This window comes from Canis aureus, chromosome 6 (assembly GCF_053574225.1).
Source record: "Canis aureus isolate CA01 chromosome 6, VMU_Caureus_v.1.0, whole genome shotgun sequence".
Taxonomy (NCBI): domain Eukaryota; kingdom Metazoa; phylum Chordata; class Mammalia; order Carnivora; family Canidae; genus Canis; species Canis aureus.
This window is the reverse complement of record NC_135616.1, coordinates 69,606,301-69,616,546: the sequence shown is the minus strand read 5'-3', so window position 1 is coordinate 69,616,546 and position 10,246 is coordinate 69,606,301. Positions and strand designations below refer to the sequence as shown.

The 10,246-nt window shown below is 34.7% G+C and overlaps 1 long non-coding RNA gene across 1 annotated transcript in view; it reads left to right on the top strand.

The window, feature by feature from the left end:
* The first annotated feature begins 5,549 nt into the window (after positions 1–5,549).
* The window catches only part of LOC144315255 (uncharacterized), a 44,888-nt gene continuing 40,191 nt past the window's right edge, over positions 5,550–10,246 (top strand). The window contains exons 1-2 of the long non-coding RNA XR_013381001.1: positions 5,550–5,572; positions 6,463–6,511. This is a non-coding gene — a long non-coding RNA (uncharacterized LOC144315255). The remainder of the gene's footprint in view (positions 5,573–6,462; positions 6,512–10,246) is intronic.

Below are 10,246 nucleotides of genomic sequence, written 5' to 3'. Positions count from 1 at the left end.
TTACTATTTTCTTTAGAATGTCTTATTGGAAAATTAAAAATAAACAAACCAAAAGTATAAATAATAGTAGGGTAAAACCCTCTACCCAAATGAACAAATGTTAAGTTTTTTCATGTGTACTTCATACTAAAAAAAATTGATAGACTTCATTTTTTTTTTTAAAGCAGTTTTAGGCTCAAAGCAAAATTGAGCAGAAAGTAAAGAGAGTTTCTAAATTACTCACCCCAGGACACATATAGCCTCCCTTACCACCAACATCCTGCACCAGAGTGGTACTTTTATTACCACCAGTGAACTAACATTGACATGCCCATTATCACCCGAAATCCGTAACTTACATTAGGGTTCATTTTTGGTGTTGTACATTCTATGGGTTTGGACAAATGAATGATGACATGTATCCAACATTAGAGTATCACACAAAGTTTCACTGCCTTGAAAACTCCTCTGTGTTCTGTTCATTACTCCCACCTCTCTAATCCTTGGGAAACACCCATTTTTTTTTTTTTTTTTTTTTTTTACTATCTCCATGATTTGGCCTTTTGTAGAACATCACATAGCTGGAATCAGACAGCATTGTCACCTTTTCAGATTTCTTCTTTCACTCAATAACAGCACCTAATGCTGTTAGCACCTTCATGTCTTTTTATGGATTGAGTAATATTCCATTTTCTGATGTACCACTTTACTTATGCATTCATCTGCTGAAGTGCATCTTGATTACTTCCAAATTTTGGCAATCTTGGATAAAGGTGCTATAAATATGTGTGTACACAATTTTGTGTAAACATAGTTCTCAATTCATTTAGGTAAATACCAAGGAGTATGATTGCTGGATAATATAGTAAGAGTATGTTTAGTTTGGTAAGAAGCTGTGAACTGTAACCATTTATGTTCCCTCCATTAATGAATTAGAGTTCCAGTTGCTGCACATCATTGTCAGCATTTGGTGTGTCCAGTGATTTGGATTTTGACTGTTGTAATAGGTGCGTAGCAGCATCTCATTGTTGTCTTAATTCACAAATTCCTAATGATGTATGGAATTGAGCATCCTTTCTTATGTTTATTTGCCACCAATGTGTCTTCTTTGGTGAGGTGTCAGGTTAGGTTTTAGGCCCAGTTTTTAGTTGGGTTGTGTGTTTTCTTATTATTGAGTTGTAAGTGTTCATCTGTGTTTTTGGATAACAGTTCTTTATCAGATATGTCCTTTGCAAATATTGTCTCCTAGTTTGTGACAGATTTGTATTTAAAGAAATAAAACATCATAGAAAAAGTTTAAATCTCCTGTATTTCTCCCTCTAGTCCAATTACCTTCTATCCCTCCTTAAAAGGGAAAGCTCATACTGTACAAGAGTTCCCTTCCCCATTCAGTCTATGTTTTTTAAATATCTATTCACATTAATACATACAGATATACGTATTCAGTTAACTAGTATAGAGTATCCTACTGCATGAACATACTACATGTTTTATATTCATTTCCCTATGTCAGTCATTTGAATGATTTCTAATTTTTTGTTCTTATGAGCAAAGCTTCAATGTCTCATTGCGTTTGTAAGAAAGAATTCCTCTGGTTTATAAACTGGAAGTGAAATTTCTGAATTACAGGATGGGCAGGATTTTTTTAGTTGTACTAGATATTGCCAAATTGCTTTTCATGTCAATATAGACAAGGAGTGTGGGAAGTTTCTATTTTTCCATATTTTTGTCAATGATTGGTGTGGTCAGAATTTTAAATTCTTTTCACTTTAAAGAATTGGAACTAGCATCTCACTGGTTTTTAAAATATTTGTTGGTTTTTAAAAATTTCATCTACTTGATTACTATTGAGGGGAACATTTTTTATCCTTATTGGCCATTTTCTCATTTGCTTGGTGCCTGTTCATACCCTTTGCTCATTTTTATGGGATTGTTTATTTCTTATGCATTTATAGGAATCATTCACACATTCTGGATATGAGGTCTTCATTGGCAAAGAAGAGGTTTAAAATGTTAAACAACAAACAAAAACAGCAAGAGCAATTACCTATCAAAATAAGTGCCATATTTAATTAGGACAAACCAAATTCATAAAGACATTTTAAAATTTTATTTGAAAATTATAGAAATTTGTTCCTTTATATATAGGTATTTAACTAATTAGAATTCTTTTTTAAAGATTTATTTATTTATTCATGAGCGACAGAGAGAGAGAGAGAGAGACAGAGACCACAGGCAGAGGGAGAAGCAGGCTCCATGCAAGGAGCCTGACGTGGGATTCGATCCTGGGTCTCCAGGATCATGCCCTGGGCTGAAGGCAGTGCTAAACTGCTGAGCCACCCAGGCTGCCTCACTAATTAGAATTTTTAATGAATATGATAGAGGATCAATTCTTTTGTAAATAAGAAGAGGCCATTATTTAACAGTGAATTGTTTCTCTACTGATTTTTATGCCTCTTCCATGTTATACAAAGGTACATTATATGTCAGGTCTGTTTTTGGTATTTCTCATTTGTTTAATGATTTATTTCTTTACCTTTCTGTCAGTATCACATCTTTTAAAACCATAACTTTATTTTATAAAAAAGATTTTATGTATTTATTCACGAGAGACACAGAGAGAGGTAGAGACATAGACAGAGGGAGAAGCAGGTTGCCTGCGGGGAGCCTGATGTGGGACTCGATCCCAGGACCCCAGCATCACAACTTGAGCCAAAGGTAGATGTTCAACCACTGAGCCACCCAGTTTGCCCCTAAACCACAACTTTATAAAGTCTTTTGATTTTTCATAGAGCAAATCTTTCTTATTGCTTTCCTGAAGTAACTTGGATACTTTTAGACATTTACTCTTCCAAGTAAATTTCAGATTTGGTATTTAAATACCCAGGAAACATTTTGTTGGGATTTTGATTAGAATTACAGTGAACTTACAGAATAATTAGGGGAAGAACTTTTTTATGGCATTGAGGTTTTTTTTTTATTTATTTATTTTTTATTGTTGTTTTAATCCACCATCATGGTCTATCTAACCATTTATCCAGGTTTTCTTTTTCATATTCTTTAAAGCATTTTTCATAAAATTTCACATGAAGTTTATAGTTTGATAGTAATCTATCAAAGCGGTTTCTTAAGGTCCCTTATATTTTTATAGGTGTCATGAATTCTGTTTGTTTTTTTGTTATATTTTCTAATTGGTTATCAACTAGGTATTTGAATGCTACAGATTTTTGTGTGCTTATCACATGTCTAGCAATCTTGATGCAGTTCTTATTAGTTTGAATAGTTTATGTGCAATTATTTGCACATTGACAATATGTCATTCTTGTCTTATTGCTTTGGCTAAGACTTGGTATCAGGATAAACAGTCTTATAAATTAGGAATAGAGAGAACGTCCTTGATCTGATGAAGAGTATATACTCCAAATTATAGAACATATCACATTTAATGGTAAAACATTAAATGGCAAAATTTCAGATGTTTCCCATTGAAATTGGAAAAAAAGAGGTCCTCAGTTTTCTCCTACTAATAACTTCTTTGCAGCTATCTTATTAGTTTAAGGAAATTTCCTTCTATGCCTAGATAGCTAAGAATCTTTCATGAATGGAGTTTAACATTATTAAGTTTATATTATATTGTATGTATTGAGATAATATATGTATTTTTGTCATTTAAGCTGTTAGTACAAGGTATTACTTTAAACGGGTTTGATGTTATATCATCCTTTCATTTCTGGGATGAATCCTTCTTTAAAATTAACATATTTTTATATACTAATGGCTTCAACTTGTTACATTTTATGCTTGGTTTGTTTTCTATGCTCATTAGTGAGATAGGTCTGTATTTTTCTTTTTTGTTCTGTCAATTTCTTGCTTGTGGATCAAGACTGTACTAGTCTCATGTAATACAATGATAGGAACCTCTCTCTCTCTGATTGTATTTTTCTTTAAATAAATTTCATAAAATGTTCTGTCCCTGAGATTTAATAAAGCTTACCCAAAAAACTAGCTTTTCTTAATATCCATTTTTTTTTGGAGGAATGGAGGCAGGAATGAAAAAGTAGTTTAACTATCAATTCAATTTTTTTAAAGAAAGACTTTTGGCTTACTTAGGGCTTCTATTTTAACTTGAATTTTGACAATTTGTATTATATATTTGATAATTTATATTCTTCTAAAAATTACGCATTTCATCTGCTGCACAATGTTCTTTGTAGTTGAGTTCCCCCTTTCATTCTGAATATTGTTGGTTTATACCTTCGTATTTTATTCTTACTACTTTTCTCAATAAATGCTTAACTCACTTATTTTTAATCCGGTTAATTTTTGATAAATGCATTTAAGGTATATATTTTCTACTAAGTAATACATTAGCAGTATCTTTGAAGTTCTGAAGAATAGAACTTCTCTAATGAGAAAGCTTTTAAATTTCTCTTTAACTCAGGAGTTATTTGGAGGCGTGATTTTTTTAGTTTCCAAATGTTTGGTTTCTAAGGGAAAATGTTTCTCTACTGTTGAATTCTTATTAATTGAACATTGGTCAGAAGACATGGGTTTTATGATGTCAGTTCTTTAGAATTATTATCTAGAATGCAGTCAACTGTTGTAAATATTCCATGTAAAATTGAGAAGAAAATTTAGGTGGAAACAAGGTTCTTGAATTGTAATTATATACTTATATTGAAATTTCAATTGATGCAGTATTATAAAATGGATACTATATACTAGAGTGAACTGTCATTCCCAAATGCAAATTTTAAAAGTAGATGAACCAGAACCAGTTTAATGAGTTTTGGGCCCTTTACTTGGAAATCATAACTGTTATATCTAATTGATGTATTTTTTCAATATGTCGGTGTTCCTCATTAGTCCTAGTGAGGCTTTTCACCTGAAAACCTTTGTCTTTTTTTTTTTTTTTTTCCTCCTCTCTTTGATACTCTTCTTGACTTGGTAAATTCTGTTTTATTCTGGTTTTACTTTTCTATGCCTTTGAGATGGGTTTTATTCTACTTTTTAAATTCTATTCTGTCTTTTAAAAATTCAATTAAAAATCTATTATTTCTGTGTGAGACATAGAGAAAGAAAATATAAATGTAAGATCATAGACCTATTCTTCATTTTCAACATTTTGTTTTTGTATCATTTTGGGTAAATCTCTTATAAAGAGCTCAATTTGGGTTCTATTCTTTCAATCTAACTTGAGAATCTTTGTCTTTCACTAAGGGAATTTAACCCACTGACTTCTGTTCTTTAGGATAAGTATTGTGTTTGGTATTACTCTCTCTTTTTTGGCTTCTGTTCTGTTTATTGTGTACCTTAGTGTCTTTTTCTTTTTCCTAGCTTTTGCTTGAATGACAGCTCCTTGTCACTGTTCTTTTCCACCTCCTCACAAAGTTACTTGGAATGTTAACATCTTAATTGCATTCTACTAGTGAGGATCTTTACATTTTTAATGAACATTTAAAAATATTTTTTTCTTTCTTAATTTTATGAATTAAAATTATCCTCTTACACAAAAAGTTAAGTTTAACTATGCCTTTCTTTCTTTCTTTCCATCTCCTCTTGAATCTCAGAAAATGTCAGTTCTTATTTCCAGGTCAGTACTTATGTTATACTATATCTTCTTTTTAAATTAATTTTATTAATTAAATTAATTAATTATTTTTTTAAAATTAATTTTATTGATGTATTTTTACCATATCCTCTTTTTAAACCATACTTTTTCATAGTTATGTCATCAACACTTATTTAGGAGTAATTGTATATATTACTGGTTTCATTGATCACAATTAAGTCATGTGTGTATTATGTCTTCCTTTTTCATGAGATCTTTGAATGAATTCATGTTCACTTTGTGGAATTTTCTATCAGTACTTTTTAAAAAGAGGTTTATTTATTTTAGAGAGAGAACAGGGGAAGGAACAAAAGGAGAGAGAGAGAGAGACCTTGTTTGAGCATCAAGCCTTACACAAGGCTCAATCCCACAACCTTGAGATCAGGACGTGAGATGATATCAAGAGTCAGTTGCTTAAGCAACTGAGCCACCCAGGTGCCCCCATGAGTGCTTTCTTTATAGGAAGGCATAAAGGTAGACTTTCTGAATACGTGCATGTCAAAAAATGTCATGATTTCACTCATATGTGGGTTCTAAAAAACAAAACAATCAAAAAGCAGAATCAAGCCTATAAATATACAGAAAACAAACTGGTGGTTGCCTGAGGGAAGGGAGTAGGGGATGGGCAAAATAAGCAAAAAGGAGTGGGAAGTACAGGCTTCCAGTTATGGAATGAAGTCACAGGGATGAAAGGTGCAGCCTAGGGAATATAGCCAATCATATCATAATCAAATCATAGCTGTACTTGTGGGGAGCATAGCATAATGGACAGAGAAGTTGAATCACTTTGTACACCTGAAACTGATGTAAAATTGTGCGTCAACTATATTAAATAAAAAAAAAAGTTTTGAATTCCTTTTCTTTGTGTTCAGGAGAAATAATTGCTACAATGGATAGAGAATTCTGTGGAAAACCTTTGTGGTAAGAATTATATATAAAACATCTTTCTGCTATCTTTGTTTGTTTTTTGGTGTGACTTATGAGAATTCAATGACAGTCTGAGTAGTGTTGTTGTTTTGAATTGTTGCTAACCTTGTCCATCTGGAAATGTATATGATATGTATGAAACAGTTTCAGACATTTGGTAAGACATGATCACTTCTGATTTTTTCTTACTCTTTCTGATACTTGGCAAACCTGTTCAATGTGAAAAATTAGGTTTTCCTCCTTATGGAGACCTTCTCTTCTATTGCTTAGAAGAACCAATTACTTCGTTATTTGTTTTTTCTCATCCACTACTTTCTTTTCTTTTGAATATGTTTTTGTATTGATGTTGGCTTTCTTGGCTCTATCCTCCATGACTCCTATGATTTCTCTTCTTAAATTTCAAATTTTTGTCTTTTTGCCAGTATTTTGGGAGAATTTCTCAAGGCAATTTTCTAAATTCCAAGTCAGGTTTCATTAAAGTGAATTCTGCTGTTCACTTCCTCCACTGAGTTATTATGTTTGTGAATTAAAAACAATTCCAGGGATGCCTGGATGGCTCGGCAGTTGAGTTTCTGCCTTTGGCTGAGGTCCTGATCCTGGGATCCAGGATCGAGTCCCCCACATCAGGCTCCTTTCGGGGAGCCTGCTTCTCCCTTTGCCTATGTCTCTGCCTCTCTCTCTGTGTCTGTCATGAATAAAAAAATAAAATCTTTAAAAAAACATTTGAATAACTCTCTTGTTCTCAGATTGTACTAATTCTTAAAAAAAACAGAAACCTGCTGCTATTTAAAAAATCAGTTTCATTGAGGCAAAATTTCATATAATCAAATTCACCATTTTAAAGTACACAATTTAAAATTTTACAACTGTATACAGTTGCGTAATCATTATCACAATCATAATATAGAATATTTCTATCACTGCAGAAATTCCCTTCTGCCAATTTATAGTTAATCCCTTTCTTTATCTTTTTTTTTAAATTTATTTGTTATTGGTGTTCAATTTACTAACATACAGAATAACCCCCAGTGCCCGTCACCCATTCACTCCCACCCCCCCGCCCTCCTCCCCTTCTACTACCCCTAGTTCGTTTCCCAGAGTTAGCAGTCTTTACGTTCTGTCTCCCTTTCTGATATTTCCCACACATTTCTTCTCCCTTCCCTTATATTCCCTTTCACTATTATTTATATTCCCCAAAAGAATGAGAACATATAATGTTTGTCCTTCTCCGATTGACTTACTTCACTCAGCATGTGGAAGGAGCCTCAGTGTCCATCGAAAGATAAGTGGATAAAGAAGATGTGGTTTATGTATACAATGGAATATTACTCAGCTATTAGAAATGACAAATACCCACCATTTGCTCTCTTTCTTTATCCTAACCCATGGCAATCACTGGCCTGTTTTCTGTCACTTTAACTTTGGTTTTTCTAGAATTTCATGTAATGGAATTATTTATTCTGTATTCTTTGGTGTGTGACATCTTTCATTTGGCATAATGCTTTTGAGATTTGTCCATATTTTTGCATGTATCAATAGTTTGTTCTTTTATAGATGAGTAGTATTCCTTTTCATGTATATAGCATGATTTGTTTACCTATTCCTCAGTTGATGAATATCGCTTCCTCCAATCCATATTTTGGACATAATGAATACAATGTGAAAATATTCATGTACAAGTCATTGTATGTACAAGTTTTGTATTTGATTGATCAAATAGCAAGTGCATATTTAGTATTATAAGAAACTGCTAAAACATTTTTTCTTTTTCTTTTTTTAAAGATATATTTATTAGAGAGAGAGTGTGTGTGAGCAGAGGGAAGGGTAGAGGGAGAGAGAATCCTCAATCCTCCCTGCTAAGCATGAAGCCCTACACAGGGCTTGATCCAGGGTCCTGGGATGATGACTTGAGCTGAAATCAAGAGCTGGCTGCTTAACTGATTGAGCCACCAGGTGCCCCACTAAAATGTGTATCAAGGAAGTTGTACATTTTGCATTCCCATCAGCAATGTACAGAGCTCCATTTCTTCTTGAGTGAGTTTTGATAGTTTATGTCTTTCAAAAAATCTTTCAATCTAAGTTGGAAGCTAATGGAAAGGCCTCAGGCCCAGGAAGGACCCAATTAAGGGCAATTATGGCAGCTCCTTCCAGCCCCTATCAGCAGCATGTCTGACACAATTGTGTTCAGAGTGGATATCAGTTGTAACATGAAGAGTGACTCCTGATGAGCAAGAAGACAGCTGTGGGTTATTAGGTGCAAAGAAAGCCCATAGAAAAGGTGAGTGGCTTCGGGAACTTCTTGTTTGCACTGTGTAATCCCTTTTTTTGTGGCAGAGTCTATGGTTTTATTCAGGTGGGATAAGAGCACGGGCAGGACCTCTAAAAAGCTGACATGGAAGCTGGGTCTCTTCCAGGTATAGACAAGATAGGCAGGTGAGATCACCCCCCCCTTATTTTCAGCAATGTGACAAGATTTCCTTTTTCACGAACTAAATTGCCTCAGAGAGACAATTAATAAAAGGAGAAAGACAGCCCCTGATATTATATCACCATCTTCTTAGAATACCATCATATCACTCATATTGGTTATCAATTTCTACAGAACAAATTACCCAAAGCTTAGCGAATGAAAACAACAAACATTTAATAGCCCCCATAGGTAAGGAATCCAGGAGCTGCCTATCCAGGTGGTTCTGGCTCAGCATCTTTCACAAGGTTGCAATCAAGGTGTTGGCTAGCACTGGAGTCATCTCAAGGCTCAAATGGGGAAGGATTTGTGTCCAAGCTCACTCACTTGGTGGTTGGCAGGCCTCAGAATATCTGCTTCCAAGCTCATTTAGGTGGCTTCTGGCAAGCCTCAGTTCTATGCTACGTGGACCTCTCCCCAGGGCTGCTTCAGAACATGGCAGCCATCTTTCCCTAGGGAACTTGAGAGAGAGCACTCAGATGGAAGTCACTATCTTTTTGTAGCCTAATCTTGGAAGTGACATCCCATCACATGTACCATATTCTATCCTCTACAAACAAATCAGTAAGTCCAGCTCACAAGCCTATATTAAAGGGATGAGGATTATACAGAGTGTGGATACCAGGAGGCAGGGATCAGATGACTCCTTGTTTGTTCTTCTGTGTCTTGGTTGGAGTTTCACTAGAAGCAGACCTGAAGAAAGGATTCAATTGTCAATAGTTTATTTGGGAGATGATCCCAGGGAAATCTGGTAGCAAATGGGATGTGAGATAGGAAAGGAAAGGAAGTCAGCCCATGAAGGGACTGGACATAGACAAGACTCTCACTACCCTAGACAGCTGGAGCTCAATCCTGCTGGGGAACACTGGGAAACAGTATAGAACATGCCCCAGTGTTATCCCAACCAAGGATAGAGAAGCTAAGGTATTTATCTACAGACTCCCCATCCATTATTGCTTGAGGATTTCTTGTGGAGAAATTAAATCTCTGGTATTCCTGCTTGCCCTGTGTATGCTGAGAGTGCTTCCTCGTCCTCCTAACACCACCCCCCACACGCCCCCACCAAATCCTACCATCTATGAAGGTAAATGCTGAAAAGATATGAGTGAAACACCAACAGCATCTGCCATACCCAGCTGGACTGTAAGTTTCATGAAGGCAAAGACCATCTGCCTATCATTTTCTTTCCATCGCATTGTCATTTTCTAGCATACCACCCAGCACATACTGTTTCTCAGCAAATTTCATTGAAAGAATGCAGG